Source organism: Dipteris shenzhenensis, chromosome 2, assembly GCF_047967505.1.
Source record: "Dipteris shenzhenensis isolate YYH24624 ecotype China chromosome 2, Dip_SZ_1.0, whole genome shotgun sequence".
Taxonomy (NCBI): domain Eukaryota; kingdom Viridiplantae; phylum Streptophyta; class Polypodiopsida; order Gleicheniales; family Dipteridaceae; genus Dipteris; species Dipteris shenzhenensis.
This window is the reverse complement of record NC_141597.1, coordinates 19117901-19130365: the sequence shown is the minus strand read 5'-3', so window position 1 is coordinate 19130365 and position 12465 is coordinate 19117901.

Here is a 12465-nt window from a genome sequence, read left to right as displayed (position 1 = left end):
TAGACCTCATCTGACATGCAAGTCAGGATCCATCCAGTGTCTTCATATGGGAGCCTTACAACTTGAGCACCTTGAACCACTGGTGGTTACCAGGAGGGTGGGGCATTGAGCATATCTAACACCCCCGCTCAATGTCCACCCATAGGTGAACTACGTTCTCGGCCTAATGTCGAGTCTCTAAAGATGACCCTGAAGCTGATCCTTCTGGAGTGCCTTGGTGAAGATATCTACTCCATTTTGCTCTGTTGGATAGTAGACTAGTGCCACTATCCCGTCCTCCATCAAATCACGCACATAGTGATACTAAATCTCTATATGTTTTGTGTGTGCATGAAACACTGGATTTTTAGCAATGGCCATGCAACTTTGATTGTCGCACCTCAGCACAATTGCCTCATCCTCTTGCACTCCCATGTGCCATAAGATCCTCCTCAGCCACACTGCTTCACATGCAACAAAACATGTTGCCTTGTACTCAGCCTCGGTAGAAGACAATGCCACTGTTGGTTGTTTCTTACTGATCCAAGAGAAGATACCTAAACCTAAAGAGAAACAATATCCGGAAACTGATTTCCTGGAATCAAGATCTCCAACCCAATCTGAGTCACAATGACTAGCCAAGGAAGTGCCTGTACCATAGGCGATGCCATAATCAAGAGTGCCCTTCACATACCTGAGCACCCACATCCTTGCATTCCAATGATTCTCCCAAGGCTTATTGAAAAACCTGCTCAAAACGCCAATAGCAAAATTGATGTCTGGTCTGGTGTTGCACAGATAGATGAGACTACCGACCAACTTCCTGTACCGCCCGATGTCTGCTGGTGGTGAGGCATCCTCCATAAACAACCTTGCATTTACTTCCATAGGTGTAGCTATCTCCTTGCACTCAAACATACCAAATGCCTTCAAGATCTCCCTTACATATTTTTGCTAAGAGATGAAGATCTTGCCTGGCTCTTGCCAGACTTCAATCCCCAAATAGTAGTGCATCAAGCCTAAGTCTGTCATCTCAAACTCTGTGCTCAACGTCTTTCTAGTCTGCTGGATCATTGTGGGAGAGGAGAGCACACACAAAGGGATAAGGAGACACCAAAAGTGGTGGAGCAAAAGCTACTCCAGCTTATTCCTCTATCATATCATCCACATATAGAACAATAATAGCAGTTTTTTCACCTTTCCTGTATACATACAAGTTAACATCTGAGGCACATCTTTTGAAGTTTAATTTATGAAAGAATTTGTCTATCCGTTGGTACCATGCTCTTGGGACCTATTTCAACCCGTACAAAGCCTTCTTCAGCTTACATACCTTATTCTCAGAATGGGGGGCCTCAAACCCAGGTGGCTGAGCCACGTATACCTCCTCCTTGAGGTCACCATTCAAGAATGCTAATTTAACATCCATTTGATAAACTGGCCACTTTTTATGAGCAGCCACTGATAGTACTGTGCAAATAGTGGTCATTCTGACAGTCGGAGCGAAAGATTCCTGAAAACCAAACCCTTTAACCTACGAAAATCCTTGTGCAACCAATCTGGCTTTGTACTTTTCCAAAGTCCCATCGGCCTTGTACTTTACCTTCCAAACCCACTTGGTGCCAATAACCTCTTTGTTAGGTGGTCGATCTACCAGCTCCCAAGTTTCATTCTTCATGATGCTGTCATATTCTACTTGCATAGAATTTTTCCAATCTCGGTCTGCAAGTGCTTCCTCCAAACTCGCAGGCTCCTTTACTTCTGCAATAATCTCAAACATCAAGGCCATATTGACTATGTGAGCAGAAGCCCTCCTTTGCTCCTCAATTCTCTGAGACCGCCTTGGTCCATCTGCATGCTGCTCAACAGACATAGGCATCTGGTTATCATGGTCGTAGAGCTGCCTTACCCATCGCGGCAATGGCTTTTCCGATGGTGTAACAACAGGTTGGTGACTTATACCTTCATCATCTGATATTTCCTCCTCCTTTATAGCTCTTGGGACACAGGTCCATAGTGAATTACCTCTTCGCTTGATGATAAAGTAGAAGAGCTCTTCTATGCCTCCACTACATGTGGCTGCTCCTTGAACACCACATCGCGGCTCGCTATGATCTTCTTTGCCTCTTGGTCATACAACTTATAGGCTTTCTTCTCATCACAATAGCCTAAGAAGATACATTTGGTGCTTTTTGGTTGTAGCTTGTTTCTCTCTTTGTCTGGTACATGTGTATAGCGTTCACACCCAAATGTTTTGAAGTGGGAGACAGATGGCTTCTTACCACTGTAAGCCTCATGTGGTGTTTTACCTTTGAGTGCCTTTGTATAGCTACGATTAAGGATGTAAACCGTAGTATTAACAGCCTCACCCCAAAAGTGGTTTGGCAGTCCAATATCTTTCAACATACACCTCCCCATCTCCACCGTGGTCCGCATTCGGTGTTCAACAACCAAATTTTGCTGAGGCGTATGTGGTGTCGTCGCTTGTCACTTGATCCCTTTGCCCTTGCAAAAATCTCCAAACTCTATAGAAACAAACTCACCACCACCATCCGATCTGATTTTCTTCACTTTTCTCCCTGTTTCATTTTCAACAAGCTGTAGCCATTCTTTAAATTTACCAAAAGCTTCAGCCTTTTCGCGAAAAAAGTACACCCACATCTTCCTACTATAGTCATCGACAATCAATAAAAAATAGGAAGATCCCCCCAAGGCCTGTGTAGGCATCTTACCGCACAAGTCAACATGCACCAACTCTAGGGGAGCGTTTGCTCTATTCTTGCTTTCTTGTGGGAATACCTTTCTCTGTTGCTTGCCCATCATGCAAGCTTCACATAGTTCTTTGATTTCTGCGACTTCAGGTAAGTGAGTAACCATACCTTGCTTCTACATCTCCTTTAGTACTGCAAATCCACTGCAAATCCGATGTGGCCGAATCTTTCATGCCAAAGTCTACTTGTGCCCACTCCAGCGGTGGCTGTAAGAGCACTTAGCTCATACAGGTTGTTCCTCCTTACTCCTGTGCCAACAAGATTCCCTGCACTATCCAAAATTTTTGCTCCTGTCTTGTTGAACCTCACCTCATGGTCAAGGCCAGTTATGGAAGCAACTGATAGCAAATTTCTCTTGATTTGTGGAACATACAGATCATTAGATAGTTTCTTAACATCTCCATTTATAGAAACAAATGAAACCGTACCTGTACCCTCAACAGGACCTTTTGCATTATTACCAACCGTCACGGTGATGGATTCCTGTAAAGGCTGCATGGAATAATATAGACCCTTCTTGCAAGTCATGTGACGGGAGGCACCACTATCCAACACCCATGAATCAGTGGTTGAAGCTTCTTGAACTGAGGAACACTATTCCACAATGGCTAGAAATAGATCCAACTCTGCTTCCGTTGTGTTAGTTGTCTCTTTCCCCTTATCTGTCTTCTTCAGGATACCATTCTTTTCATCTACTTTCTTGACCTGGCAATCTGCAATCATATGGCCATTCTTCTTACAGTAGAAGCATTCTCCCTTAAACTTCTTCTTGCTGCCCTTCTTCTTTTTGTCACCACTAGTAGAGGACTCACCTTTGGTGGAGGAACCACCTTTGCCTTTCACAGTGGCAGAGAAAGCAACATCCCCATTGCCGCCTCCATCTCGAGCTTTAAGCCTCAATTCCTTCTCCATAAGTAAAGCACAGAACTCCTCAAATGACAATGGTTCGAGTCTCACCTGAATGTTAAGCGCTGTCACAAGTCCATCAAACCTTGGTGGACATATCCGGAGACACCGCCAAGCTAGCTCTTCGCTAGTCTTTTGTATCCCAATACTAGCCATCTGGTTATGCAGATTTTTTATTTGGGTTATGAACACCTCCGGTCTCTCCTTCATTAAACTTCTCAGCTGCGAGCTGATTCTCCAGGTTCTGGATCCTTGTCTGATTCCGCATCTCAGACTGACTCAATATGTTCCAGGCCACAGTTGCCTTAAATGTATGCTGAATCAAGGTCAAAACACTATCAGTAGTACTTGTAACCAGGGCACACAGAGCATCTGCGTTCCTGCGTTTCCAAGCTCATAGAAGGTCGGCATTAGAAGGTATCGTACTCCCCGAATTTGCTGGGTCGGGGGTTCCTTGTGGTTCTAGGTCAGTCCCCAGTACTGTCTCTAGAAGCTCATATGAATCCAGAATAACAGTAATTTTAAACTTTCACTGAGTGTAGTTCGTACCATCTAGCTTGCCTTCAGTGAAGGCTGGTGGGCGAATCCTCAACGCCTGCATTGTTGGTACAGCAGCAGCTGTTGAACTCGAGCCACTTCCTACTACCATTACTCCATATGCTGTTGAAGCCCTCGCCTCTCTTCTATTCTTCGATCCTTAGAGCCGCCTAGGCTTTGATACCATGTTAAATTACACGACGCAGTGGAATAGAAACTGAACAAAGAATAGAGAGTACCCAGCAAACTGGAGAGGAACAAACTTTTCCTTCAATATTGATGTAGTACAAATGATGGTTCCATCCACCCGTGCGCTCCCACAGTGGAGCTTAGATGGCGATCTAGACAGATACTAGGTGAAGAGCTACTAGCTGAAGATCTGATCTGATCTGAACTGATCTGATACAATGGACTGGGGAGGTCGCCTCTTTATAGCTATGAGGACGGTAGTCGGATCAACGTAGTCGGTGAAGTCGACCAGTTGACCTAGTCGGTGGAGTTGACTAGTCGTCCATGGAATATTCAGAGAACATTTCCTATACCGTCGCCTCGAGGGCGCCCCCGACAGGGGGGCTGCTAGCCCCCCTGGGACCCCCCAGGCCCTAGCAAGAATAAGGGATTTCCACACAATCACCTTTCTACCATCAACGGTCTCATTGATAGACCTCATCTGACATGCAAGTCAGGATCCATCCAGTGTCCCCGGCTCACACATGGCTTCTCATATGGGGGCCTTACAACTTGAGCACCTTGGACCACTAGTGGTTACCAGGAGGGTGGGGCATTGAGCATATCTAACAATTGTATCCCCTAGAGATTGATGTTGTTCCTAGGCGTAGAATGTGTTGGCGCTCCAAGATATTTGCCTCCTTTTTGCTTGCCGTCGACGCTATTATGTCCATCTTGAAGTGGCTTTCAAATGGGGCATACCTGTGTACATCATCGATCATTTTATTTGGTGGGTTAGTCTTGTCCTGTCGTAGTCGTTTTATGGTATTTGTAGTTTGGCCAATGTATTTCTTTCCGTTGTCAATACAAGTGATGCAATGAAATTCATTACTGAAGTGTCATTTTCATTTTTCTCGCTTTGTTCTATCTCTGCAAGGTTTGTGGATACAACGGAGAAAAGTGTTAGTTTAATCTCATGTTATAAAAGCAAGTTTATAGACAATTATGTAAACTCCAATTTACCTTCAGTTTTGATCTTTGTTGGTGCAGGGAAGATATTTTTCGCCTTTCCGTAATGTTCTTTAGCGAACTTGGGGTCTACCTTGTATGCCACTTTCTCATTAGTAACTCGCCACTAACTTGCCTCGATACTGTATACATCTTTGAATTCCTCAAGTATGATATCTGCCTCTTGCTTGTCCAATTAGGTGACCTCTTTGATGTCGACGTTGAATGCGAAGTGTAGCATTATCATGCAGTACGTTGATAGTCCTTTGCCATATTTGTCAAGTAGCGTCTGCACCATGGAACGAGTCATCTCTTCGTTGACTGATTCTTTTCCATCTAAGAGTTTGTGTATAATGTTCTTAATTAGCCTATTTGCGAGATTGTTTGATCCTCTTGGTTTGTCTAGCAAGATCCGGGTCACTCTTGTCATGAGTGGATGATATTCTTCGTGAGAATTGAATCCGTAGATGTACTCTGCCGGCAGTACTCCTACTATGTTAGCTCTTCGCATGTGTTTGTTGTTGAAGAATATCTTTGTTCCTTTTTTCTGCATCTTGGAGGCGCATTCCTGTTCATTTATCTTTTGTACTGCCTTTCTTTTAAATTGTTGGAAGAGCTACAAAGTAGTGATAGTTAAATTTGCTAAGGATCGTCGAGGCATGTTTACTTTGATGTAGCGATGCGAAAATGTAAAAGCATATAGCTTTACCTCTTTTGCACTAGCCATTACTTTGAGGTCTCTTTTTTTTTTTTGTGCTCCTTGGTCAGAACGTGATTGTACGTAATATACTTGATCATGAATATCTTACCTAAGCCTGGTGTTTTGCAAACAATGTGCAGCCCTCCTTTTGTCTCGAAGATGTTTTTGTAGATAGCACTTTGATCTTCTGTCAGCGTACTATCTCCCATGCCTTTGAATTCATCTAGTAGTTGCAAAATCCTGATTCGGCTCCTCTCGATTGTGTTGTCACTCCCATCCTCGCAAATGGTCAGAGAAGTATCCTCCATGGCTCGCAGAGGGCTCTTTTGCAAGATCATGTTGGTAATTTGTTGTCTTGTCTCATCTACAAGCATATGAATCTTACAGTAATTCGAGATGAGTGTATTGATGTTGTGCTCTGTCTGGATAATCCCATGCATGTGACATTCCAAAAAGTATGACCTTGTCTGATTGGATGTCGAGAGTAATTCGTTCTCATTCCTGAAGGGAACCTTCTTTAGCAACTCATTGAAGAAGAAGCCCTCAAAGTGGTGGGCGGGATGGTAATCGGTGAAGCGTATGAGCCGTGTGCTGGGATATACGTAGTTCCCGAATAAATCCTTCATCGTTGCATGGGTTCTGTTGTGCCTTCATTCCTTTTGGGGCATGAAGGATTTCCAATACGACTGAAATGTAAGGTGCTCTAGTACCGTCGGGCGCGCGTAGTAAGTGTCAATTAGATGCATTGTTGCAACACAATAGTTTCGTAAGTATCTTTGATGAAGCTCTAGAGGGGAGGAGTCGATCGAATACACAGCTTCGCTGTGATGGATTGTTGGTACTTGCAAGCATGCCATTATTGCCTCTGTCAGTGACGTTAGCTTTGACAAGACGTATGCTAAGAGCATCTTTAGCTTCAATGGATCTAGCGTGTCAAGGCCCAGTTGCTTGGCGTCCTCGACATTTAGGTTTAATATGCCTACTGGTTCTGTTTTCATAGCATACTTCAGCAGATATTACGACAAACCGGTATTTGTGATTCTTTGAATATTCATATGTCCTTGCCATAGTAACAGTACTACAACATGATACAGGATGACATTTCGGTGCTTTTGATTTGGGCAGAAATACAACCATCAATGTGTCTTTGGATGTACTGATGGCTTTGTGTTTGGATCGTCATCAAATGGAAAGTCATACTTGCATTTGCTTGAAATCTGCAGATCGCGCCTGCAAGAACTGCTACAGCCTTCGTAGTTTCATCGTTGAAGAAGCATGTGAAAGCTGTGGAACGCGGTCTTCTTCATATGGGACGTGGGCATCTATTTTATTTGTAACTTGATCAACATCATCATCATGGAGCCATAGCATAATGTGTGCGTGAAGTGATCCACGATTTTGGATTTCATACATAATCAAATAATGATTGACTCTTCCCAGCAAGCCGTTGTTAGTAAAAATGTATTGGTGCAAGAACTGTTGCAGCTTGAGGTGGAAAATCATGGCACACTTGACAAGGCAATCTCTCCAAGTAAACTGTGGATTGTACAACTTTACGAGTTGCTCGAGATCGTCGTCGAACTCTAGCCATCGCATGTCGGCAACCTCATCAGCCCCATTAATGTCAAGAATATATGCGGTAGACCCCACTGATCCACCATTGCCATTAGATCCTTCAGGTTTCTTCGATACCGGAAGGGAGAGGCTGGGATTGTTACTAGGATCTCAAATTTGATCATGTCTCTTATCAACTCCTTAGTTGTTGCGTTTGGTCTTTCACGACGCTTTTGATCAATGTCTCTTTGAAGGATAGCTGTTTGTGTCCCATTTGCTATAGCAAATGCTTGACGAAGTTGATACATTAGCAAGAGATATGGCTTGTACAATGTGAATAGCGAGAGGAATATAGACACCCTCATTTTTAAATACTCATGGAAGAAAAGACGACCAACGTGCCAACTATGCCCAAAAGGGAAAAGAAATGGAAAGAGGAAACTCTCGATCGTCCGCTCCTCGCCTTCTATCATACTGTTTCTTGTGGCGATAGCCGCTTGCTGCCTTTGATTTTCTTTTGTACGTACGACGATCGACCCAACCTCGCTAGTTGCAGGCCTAGAGAACTGTGATTTATTGGGAACTTGGTCAATGCGTTCCAATATAGACAAGTAGTTCCTTTCATGTGCAGCACCCATCGCCTCGAATGGAGAATTGGCAAAGTGTTTTTATGCATCTGACGAGACAACACTGATCCCTAGTCTTGGATGAGGTCTTTTCAGCATTGTCTTGTATTGCTTTAACGGTTTCGACGCAAGATTCAAAGAGAGGATGACTCTAGTGGCCGTCAAGAAATGTTCAGTGTTTTGACAGAATTGCTCTTGTCGATTCCAGCAAATGAGAGGATTATCTAACAAAGATCTTGATGTCAGCTGCCCTACTGCCAATGACTGCATCACTTTGTTGATATTTATACTGACATCTAACAGCGATAGCATTTGCATGTGGAAGACATTTGTGCGAAGGATGCCTTGTATATATTCGATCTCGTATGAAACTGAGTATAGCTTTCGAAAAGGCTGAGGGACGCACCCCTTGCAAAACATTTGTGATGCCAGGTGACCATGTGCTTTCTCTGCGTGCACATGAAGTAGGATATTGGAGAAGCAATAAGGAGGGACTATGTTTGATTCCCGTGCATTCTGGAATTGTGAAAGTTTGTGACTTTTGCCAGTCCAAAGCTCACACTTTCCACATGAAGCGCAAAATTGGAGCTTCTCAATTCGTTGAGAGCAATCATTATTCCAATTTGCCAATGTTCGATCTAGGAAGAGCCAGTTTCTTGTTGATGGCTGTAGTTTACGTTTTTTCATTTCAAACGTTCTTCGTACAGCAAGGCGACGCCTCTCGATAATCGATTGCCTCATGTTTGAGGTACTTGTATGTGTAGCTATCCTATCGCCAGGTATAAGCATATAACTTAATTTTTTTGCATATGTGAATCTAATCGGTACACATTGTAGGCGAAATGAATATCACACACGTATTGTGTTAATTTTGTAGAATTCAATAATAATTGCGTGACAAAGTTTGATAGAAGGAAAGTACCTTGTCTGCTACTGTTGCTGGAACGCTGAGACGATTGGAGCTTAGAGAAGAGCAAAACGACCTCAAGCAACGGAATGAAAATAAGTGAGATCATGAAACAATAAGAAGGTGCTAAAGAACGAGGAATTGAAGGCGTGTGTCTGATAATATATAGTATAATTATAGTAACCACACAGTGTGTGGACGGGAAGGCGGCGCCCTTATTTTTCCAAAGAGTTATAATACAAGGAAATAGGCCTTTCCCTGGGCATCGAGTTTTTAAGCATCGAGTAGTAGCGCCTAGTAGCTTCATGAAGCGATAGCATCAATGGAAAGGATGTTGATTTTGTACCTGAATGTTAGTCGTTTGTCTTGTACTGCACTGCGAGAAAGCGATATCCAAGTGTAATTTAGCACATATATATGGATGTCTTTCTGCAAAGCGCAAAAAGATACATTGAAATGGATTGTATATGTAAAGAACAATGTCGTTCTTACTACTTTTAACAAATATTAAATTTGCACGTTAAAAAATTCCCTTTGCAACTTGCAAAAGTTTTTAAATTACATTTACGATTACAGTACTCATATTAAATGCACTATATGTATGTAGACAAAATTACGTACAATTACTGCTATGATGGACTATTCAATATAGACAATGGTTTTGCTCAATATCTCTAATGCTTGGCTTGTCATCATCGACACGCAAGGAAAGTCAAAATTTCCTTCTCCATATATGTGAAGGACATCAAGATATGACGAAGGAACTTTGTTACGGTAGTTCTGTTTATTGGGTTAACTCTCAACCTTCATTTTTTTCTTCTTCGGAGCTGGTAGATTCTCTTTTTTACTTGTCTCCATTTTCTTCTTGTTTGAGGCCTTGAGCTTTGGTTTATTGCTAAACTCCTGTGTGCTAGTTGATGAAGTCATTATTAAATGCTTGGTTCTGGAGGAGCTTAATATGTTGAGAATTCGTGTGAGCTGTTGCCATTGCGGATGGCCAGTTGAATAACGAATCTGGAACAACAAACATAATTAATCTTAGAAATTTTATCTACGTTAAAAAGCAAATCGTTGTTTATGCTAGCAATGTAATGCAAACACGTGAAGACATCATTAAATCTAATTCTTGAATTTAAAAAAGGAACGGGTAAAAAAATTAAACATGTATATCTAATAAAAGAACATGCAAAAAATAACACATGTATATTGGATAAAATAATGATTCAAAACTTTTTCATTTCTAAGCCAATCATAAATTCAAAAACTGCATTACATAAAGAAAACTTGAAAGATTTGAAAGACTCAATGAGAAAATTATTTAGTGATCTAATTAACCTAAGGTATCAATCTAAATTAATTAACGCCTGCCCCTGCCCTCCCTCCCCTCCGTCTCGTTGCCTCGGCTCGGCTAGATTGTTGTTATATTGCTTGCTACTCCCTAATCCTGGAACCAGTTTGAAAGATTTAAGACAAAGATTGTCACGAGTTTTGCCGTTCACAGCTGATTGCTTGCACTTGAATGAAAGAACCGGTTTTCATGTCTCCTCGATTGCTAAGATCTCCTCTCGTTGCATTGTTTCAGAAGGTGGATTGACCGGAGGACATCAAGATCGCAATATGCAAGCTATCGCGCAGACTGGAGGAGTATCAGGACGATAGTTCACAGGGCCTGCTCAGCAGGTGAAATCCATTGCGGGCATTACACAAAATTCGCATCTGCCTGCCGGAAGGCCCAAAAAAAGAGGGAGAACCGAACAAAACTCGGATTCCGTAAAGCGTGAGCAATTGGATAAAAGTGATACGAACGCCGTCAACAAGGAGAACGTATGCAAGTTTTCTCCCTCAAAGCTCATCGCTCTATCGCTTCTCAACAAGGAAGCAGATGAAATATGTGATATCTGTGGCACTCCTCAGTCTCAAGTCCCGCTGGATGCTTTCTCAAAGATAGATGACATAGTAGACGACGGACAGGCTTGTCAGGAATCATGGGTGATTGATAAGTGTAGGGAGGGGCATCAGTTGAACTACAAATATGCATCTTCGGAACGAGGCCAGAGGCAGAGGAGAGGATCCTCTGTGCAACATCACGATGGAGGGGAATTAGCGATGCAACAGGGCGGAGGGGCCCAAGGTGGGAAATGCACGACATAAATCCTGTGCGGGCAATGGAGCCGCGACAGGCGATGAGGATCAAAGGGGTGACGCACATGCGTCATTGGTAAGATAAACTGTAGGGCCACAAAAGCGAGGACGATCAAAAAGGCCAAAACGGAAGCGAACGTGCAAGGTTTGGGTGGAGGATCCACATCTGCCTTGAGGAATAATGTGGTGTAACTGATAGGGTCACGGATGGGGGAGCTTCTCCGTGCCTGCTGTGAGCATCTACAGATTGATGGCTCACACGATGGGTAGTTAGAGGACGAGGTGGAGGAGGAGGAGGAGGGTGCTGCAGCCACAGTCGAGAAGAAGAAGAAGAAAAAGGCGAAGATAAATCCCGTGCACGTGATCTCAAACGAACAAAAAACGAAGGCAACTTTGAGTGGGACAAAAGCAAAATACCTGGAGATGGACGTACTCGTCAGCCTTGCGCAACAAATTCCTAAAGAGAAGTTAGCACCTAAGTTTTTTTAATAAGTGACCAAAAGCTATAAATGAAGACCGCTATATTAATACATTAGCAAAAGGCAAAGAAGCTATAAATCTAGACCTTTCACTATGTCAATACGTTACCCAAAAGCCATAAAACTTTCAAATATAGAGATCTACATCAACGATACAGATGATGACACTGGATGAAGGAGGACTCAAGATCAACGATACATATGATGACACGTGGATGAAGCAGGGCTCAAGAAACAAAAACACCTCTTAAGGCTGCCTACCGTAATAAAATGGGAGTAGGTAAGGTCTTCTACACACGATGAAAAGAGTAATCAGAGAAAGAGATTGAGTGACAGAGAGTGGAGTGTCTGTGAAAAGGGTGGAGAGGAGGAGAGGCAACAACAGATGAAGATGGCAAGAGGAAAACAAAATAAAGCTGGGTGTTGCAGGAAGGGTTGCTGAATGAATAAATCAACGAAAACACAAATTGGAGAGCATGCGACTATATGCAACTCAGCACGTCCCAGGCAGTGCCTCCCCCCTAAATCAAGCAAGAGAATTGAATCTACAAACACAATCAGGCTTAAATTTCTTCGAAAGACAATCCTTATTCCCTGCATGAAGTATATATCCTGCAGTTCCGTCCAATATGAAGCAGAAACCCTTGAGTAGACCACATAGAGAACTGTCGTTCGGCCTTTTACCAAT